Source organism: Bubalus kerabau, chromosome 15 (genome assembly GCF_029407905.1).
Source record: "Bubalus kerabau isolate K-KA32 ecotype Philippines breed swamp buffalo chromosome 15, PCC_UOA_SB_1v2, whole genome shotgun sequence".
Lineage (NCBI taxonomy): Eukaryota > Metazoa > Chordata > Mammalia > Artiodactyla > Bovidae > Bubalus > Bubalus kerabau.
Genome location: NC_073638.1, coordinates 83,996,446 through 84,003,621, shown reverse-complemented (window position 1 = coordinate 84,003,621; position 7,176 = coordinate 83,996,446).

Below are 7,176 nucleotides of genomic sequence, written 5' to 3'. Positions count from 1 at the left end.
AAGGAGGAGGTGATTTGAATCATAAAGAGAAATGGAATGACGCACATGGTCCCTTCAGTGCCATTTACTCATGAGTCTGATGATGTAATTTCTTGCAACTGGTACCCAGTGGGGATTTCTGATGGGAGATGATATTCAAAATCCATGTCATAACCAATAGTAATTTCTGCCACTGTGGGACTCAAACTTTTCTTTCTCTTCTGCCCTCCTTAGCCTGGAAAATTACTCTGTTTGACATAGCCAATGGGATTGGATCCCCCAATTATTTCTGACCTCAAAAGGATCTATTAAAATTTGATGTGAGGAGACTTATGTGGGAAATTATTGTGATAATAGCACTACTGGATATTCAATATTGCAGGGAGTAAAAACAAATATGGAAAACTGGTATACGTCTCTTCCTCCCGTGTGCGTACGGTGTTTTATCTCCTAGAGATCTATGGCTGCAGGGGTGGTATGTTGGCTGGAGTAGAATTGATAGTGTTGCTTAGTGCTGTTTATTCCCAGGAATCCTCAAGGGCCAGGAGACAAAATAGTGGGATGGGCAGGGTTCCCAATTGTCATCAGTTTCATTGTTGAAGAAAGATAAAAAGCTTTTGGTCATTGTGGTCTGGTTCAAAAGAGGAACAGGTATAGCAGCATTCACTATTGATTTGAAACTTGAACAAACTTGATATAAACCAGATGTCATTTACATTTACATATTACCCTTGGAGATTCACTGGGCTCTTAATGAATGTTTGAGAGGTCTCATTTTCAACGAGCCACATGAACTATTCTGTTTAATGAAGGACTGTAAATGCAGATGTATTTGAAGTCTTTGCCAAATCTCCCATGAATTTACACATGTGTAAGATTTAGAAAGGGGGGATTGTTGAAACTCTGGTGGGTGGGGCTTATCCTATGATAAGGAACCTGTAATATGAATAAAGGATGTTTTGCCTCCCTTTCAGGTATTTGTGGTTGCTGTTTAGTTGCTAAGTCATGTCTGACTCGTTGCGACCCCATGCACTGCAGCACGCCAGGCTTCCCTGTCCTTCACTATCTCCCAGAGTTTACTCAAACTCATGTTCATTGAGTTGGTGATGCCATCCAACCATCTCATCCTTTGTTGCTCCCTTCTCTTCCTGCCCTCAATCTTTCCCAGCATCAGATATATATATATATATATATATATATATATATATATATATATATATATATATATATATATAATGTTTTTCTGAAGCATTGATGTATGAGTCTGTTCTTAAGGGGCCATGATGACTTCCTTAGGAGACAGAACTCTGTTAGATGTTAGTGCATGGAAATGCAACTAATTTCTGTACATCAGTTTTATATCCTGTATATTTACTGAATTTGTTGATTACTTATGCCAGTTTTTTTGGGGGGAGTCTTCAAGATTTTTCTCTGGGTGTGATTATATCATCTGCAGTTAATGACAATTTTACTTCCTCCTTCATCCTTCAGATTAGACTGTTGTAATTCTATGTAGTTACCATTTATCCTGTGTTATACATTTGCATATGTTTTCATGTTACTATTACATTGGCCAAAAAGTTCAGTCGTGTTTTACTGTAATATCTGGAGTTTTCTCCAACCTCGTATAACTATACCAGCTCCACACACTTGCTTTCCCTCGCAACTGATGTCTTAAGCTTCTATGTCTCTTTGGTTCTTGCAGCTTACCAGGTTGGCTACTGACAACCTTTCTTTCATTTTGCAGAATGTGGCAATATAGCTCAAGTTGTGGTTTTTCCCTTGCCCCTAGAGCATGGTCCAATTTTATGAGTGTGTTTATTTTTTACCAAAGTTCATTCTCCTGTCACACCTGAGAATGAGCACAATGAGCTGATGCAGTTGGGGAACACATGTGTTAGAACTTGGGGCATTGAGTTCACTTCAGACCAGATGTGAGCATCCTTAGATGAAGTTCTCACAGAGTCATTGTTGGGCTTCCTGCAGGAGCCATGAAAACACCAGAAAACAAATCCTTTTAATGATTTTCTTATCTTGCTCTTTCCCTATCTCATCCCTCCCCCAGTCACAAAGATCCTGCTTTAGGACTTTGGGTGCTGTGACAGAGAAACACATTCCTCTACAGAATTCTACAGACATATAATCACCCTATTCCTCTGCTTCCTGGGAGACACTGTTGCCAGCTAGTTCAGCTCTGTGCTCTGTTGCCTTGTTGGATGGGTGGCAAGATCCTGCTTCTTCCAGTGGATACAAAGTCTTTTTTTTTTTTCCTGCTCCAATGTTGTCAGGGTTCCCCAGTGGCTCAGTTGTAAAGAATCTGCTTTCAATGCAGAAGCTTCAGGAGACCCAGACTCGATCTCTGGGTTGGGAAGATCCCCTGGAGAAGGGCATGGCAACCCACTCCAGTACTCTTGCTTGAAGAATCCAAAGGACAGGGGAGTCTGGCGGGCTACAGTCCATGGGGGTGGCAAAGAGTCAGACAGGACTGAAGTGGCTTAGAACATTAGCAGAGCATACACTAGAATACCAATGGACTACTAAAATCTCTCCTTGGGAATGTTGGACTTCTGCAAAGTCTCTCTCATCCATGGATGTCAGACCAACCCAATCATTCTTGCAGTTTTCCCCAATCACATCAAGAGTGGTCTGGCCAGTTGGCTGGCTGTTGGTTCTGCAGCCATGCCAAGATCTGTATGCCTATTATCTGACGCACAGGTGGGAAGGACTCCGCTCAGGTCTGTTGGCATATAGTGCTGAAACCCACAATTCTCCCAAAGGTGCTTTTATTTGCGGATGGTGGTGGTGGTCTAGTCACTATGTAACTTCTGACTCTTGCGACTCCACGGATGTAGCCCACCCACCAGGTTCTCCTATCCATGGGATTTTTCAGGCAAGGATACTGGAGCAGGTAGCTGTAGGGAGAGGGCAAATTACCCAAGGTGGCGTGGTCAGGCTCTCTCGCCCCACATTTTGTAACAGCTGAGCTCCTTTATAGCACTGCAAGTGCGCTCTGGAGGTACTGGCTTGGTCAGGAACTGCTTTGTGCTGTAGGCATATGCGGGCTCCACCCAAACACACCTGCCCTATTACTTTCATGTTCCCACCATGTCCATTTGGTCAGCTAGAGAGGAGAGAATACAGCATGTCTTCTGCTATGGCTGCTGATCAAACAGATGAGAATAACCGTATCAGCAGTTCCTAGGGCACCTCGAGTCTCTTTCCAGCCTCTTAGCTCTCGCCTTGCCTGCCCTGGGTTCAGTGAACAGTGTGGACAGCGAGGACAGCAAGCCAACTGGCATCAGGAGCAGGATCAGCGATAGAGTCACCATTCCCTTCTCTAGGGGATCTTCCTGACCCAGGATCGAACCACGTTTCCTGTGTCTCCTGCATTGCAGGCGGATTCTTTACTGCTGAGCCACCAGGGGAGAGAGATGCTGATTTTCCGTTGTTGAAAGGGGGACTAAAAAGAAGGACTGTCATGACACAATTATTCTGACTCACTGTTGTTTTGTAAGTTTTAAAGCTTCAAATATGCTATATTAAAAAAAAAAAAAAGCTGTTGAGACGTTTCGACAAGATAGCAGATTTCACCCTGGCATCTTTTTGTTTACATTATTTATTTTTTAATTGAATGATAAATCCTTTACAGAATTTTGCTGTTTTCTGTCAAACCTCAACATGAATCAGCCATAGGTATACATATATCCCTTCCCTCTTGAACCTCCCTCCCATCTCCCGCCCCATCCCACCCCTCTAGGTTGATACAGAGCCACTGTTTGAGTTCCCTAGAGGCATACAGAAAATTTCCACTGGCTATCTATTTTACATATGGTAATGTAAGTTTCCATGTTACATTACCCTAGCATTTTGCTCATTCCCAGTTACATTGCACTGAGATGACTTGCAAAACTTGCAAATAGTGAATTATCCTTATTACTACTGAAGTGAGAGATAACGAGAGTCCATATGTCAGGAAATTTGAGTAATTTCTGATGTTTGATTATATGAGACTAAAGCATCTTATGTGGCAGAAAGTGACGCTTTGTAAATTCTCTACTGACCTCCTCCATTTAGAGAGGGCATAGCACTAAGTAGACGTGAGCTGAGGAATAATCAGGAGAACTTCAATAATTAAAAAAAAAAAAACCCAACAAAACATTAACTAATGCTACTCAAACTGAAAAAAAAATTTAAAAAGATGTAGTGTGTGTGTGTGAGTTAAACTCACTTCTTAGGAAGGGAAATTTTAAAAAATTATCAGTTGAATAAACAAGAAAGCTAGGGTCTCACTGGGTTAGCAGTGAGCACTGCTGTATAGCAAGGGCTGGAAGGAGTATTTATGGAACCCATGGAATTCACTGGGGCATCTCCTGACGTTTCTGGGCCTAGAGATGGGTTAACAGGCAATTGTGGTAACCGAAAGCTACACAGAGCAAGGTAACTCAGGGCTCAGCCTCTTCAGGAATGTAGGGATGGTCTAACCCTCTAGATAAGCAACTTAGACCATCTGAAATAATGCCTAAGACTGCTGGAAATCTGAAACTGGTTGAGGAGGGATAAGATTAATTATATGGAACCTCAGATCTAGCTGCTGGGGCAAGGAAGGTTACTTGCTTCTTAGCTCTATTGACTGTACCTCCCCTCTTGGGAGGAAGGGATGGCATCTCGTTCCTGCCAAAGTGGAGCCTCCATATTGTAACAGTGGAACTGGACACAGTCAGAGGCTGGGTTGGATGACTCACAAGCTGGAACCAAGATTGCTTGAAGTATCAACAACCTCATGTATGCAGATGATACAACTCCAATGGCAGAAAGCAAAGAGGAACTCAAGAGCTTCTTGAGGGTGAAAGAGGGAGTGAAAAAGCTGGCCTAAAACTCAACAGTAAAAAAAAAAAAACTAAGATTATGGCCTCCGGTTCCATGACTTCATGGCAAATAGATGAAGAAACAGTGGAAACAGTGACAGATTTTATTTTCTTGGGCTCCAAAATCACTGCGGACTGTGACTGCAGCCACAAAATTAAAAGATGCTTGCTCCTTGGAAGAAAGGTTATGACAGACCTAGACAGTGTATTATCACTTTGCTGACAAAGGTCCATAGAGTCAAAGCTATGATTTTTCTAGTAGTCATGTACGAATTTGAGAAATGGATCATAAAGAAGGCTGAACACCAAAGAGTTTGAACTGTGGTGTTGGAGAAGACTCTTGAGAGTCCCTTGGACAGCAAGGAGATCACACCAGTCACTCCTAAAAGAAATCAACACTGAGTATTCACTGGAAGGACTGATGCTGAAGCTCCAATACTTTGGCCACCTGAAGCGAAGAGTGGACTCTTTTCAGACCCTGATGCTGGGAAAGACTGAGTGCAAGAAGAGAATGGAGTCTCAGAGGATGAGATGGTTAGATAACACCACTGACTTAATGGACATGAGTTTGACCAAACTCTGGGAGACAGTGAAGGACAGGGAAACCTGGTGTGCTGCAGTCCATGGGGTTGCAAAGAGTCAGACATGACTGAGTGACTGAACTACAGGAGGTATGAACAGATATGAGCAGGGAAAGTGAAAGTCGCTCAGTCATGTCTGATTTGGTGACCCCATGGACTATACAGTCCACGGAATTCTCCAGGCCAGAATACTGGAGTGGGAAGCCGTTCCCTTCTCCAGGGGATCTTCCCAACTCAGGGATCAAACCCAGATCCCCCGCATTGCAGGAGGATGAGCAGTGAAATTGTTATCTATTTCAGATACCTCACTTCAGATATGCTGGGATGCACCTATTTCTGTTTTTTGTTTGTTTTTGTTATAGACCCATTTGTTGCTGTTACAACCAACCTGCAAGGCTTCTAATGCATCTCACCTGGGCAGGGTCTGACCGTCTCTTGCCTCATGCTCACTCCCTCTGTGTGTGCATGCTCTGTCGCTCCAGTTGTGTCCCAACTCTTTGCGACCCTATGGGAGGTAGCCTGCAGGCTTCCCCATCCATGGGATTCTCCAGGCAAGAATACCGGAGTGGGTTGTCATGCTCTCCTCCAGAGGGTGGCCCCCACCCAGGACCCAACCCTCCCCTGACTCCTGTGTCTCTAGTATTGCAGGTGGATTCTTTACTGCTGAGCCACCAGGGAAGCCCTGCTCACTCCCTCTGTTCCACACAAAATATTGACTGTGTCTTTGACCTAGGAGAGAATAAACACCTACTTAAGTGCTCTGCCGCCTTGTTCTCTGTTATTAGAACAGGTATGAATACATTCTCCAGCAAGAGCCGTCTTGTCTCATTGCAGTGAACAGTGTTAGGGTAAGGAGAGAGAGAAAAATGATCGTTCATATGACAGATGCACAAGCTAACCCTAACCCTAATTTACTTACTAGAGAGGAAAATAGAAGCAGAGAAATTCCTTTGAAAATCCACCGAGTAGCAAGTAACAACCAGGAGGAATTTGTAGGACCTGTAAACATTTCGCAGGCGGCTGCTTACCAGTGCACTAAAACGCAGGCGGCTGTGATCGCTGCTATGCGCGGCTGAGAGGAGCCACCCCACGTCGGAGGTCAGGGGCAGAAGTTGGGAGGACCCCATGCCCGAAGGGCAGTGGCCAAGAGGAGTTACCCCGCGTCCGAGGTTAGGGGCGGCGACGAGAGGAGTTGTCCCTTGTCCGAGGTCAGGGGCTGTGACAAGAGGAGTTACCTTGTTGCAGCCCCTGAAACTAGAACACTTTCTAACACCATACACAAAAATAAACTCAAAATGGATTAAAGATCTAAACCTAAGACCAAAACTATAAAACTCCTAGAGGAGAACATAGGCAAAACACTCTCTGACATACATCACAGCAGGATCCTCTATGACCCACCTCCCAGAATAGTGGAAATAAAAGCAAAAATAAACAAATGGGACCTAATTAACCTTAAAAGCTTCTGCACATCAAGGAAAACTATTAGCAAGGTGAAAAGACAGCCTTCAGAATGGGAGAGAATAATAGCAAATGAAGCAACTGACGAACAACTAATCTCAAAAATATACAAGCAACTCCTACAGCTCAATTCCAGAAAAATAAATGACCCAATCAAAAAATGGGCCAAAGAACTAAATAGACATTTCTCCAAAGAAGACATACAGATGGCTAACAAACACAGGAAAAGATGCTCAACATCACTCATTATCAGATAAATGCAAATTAAAACCACTATGAGGTACCATTTC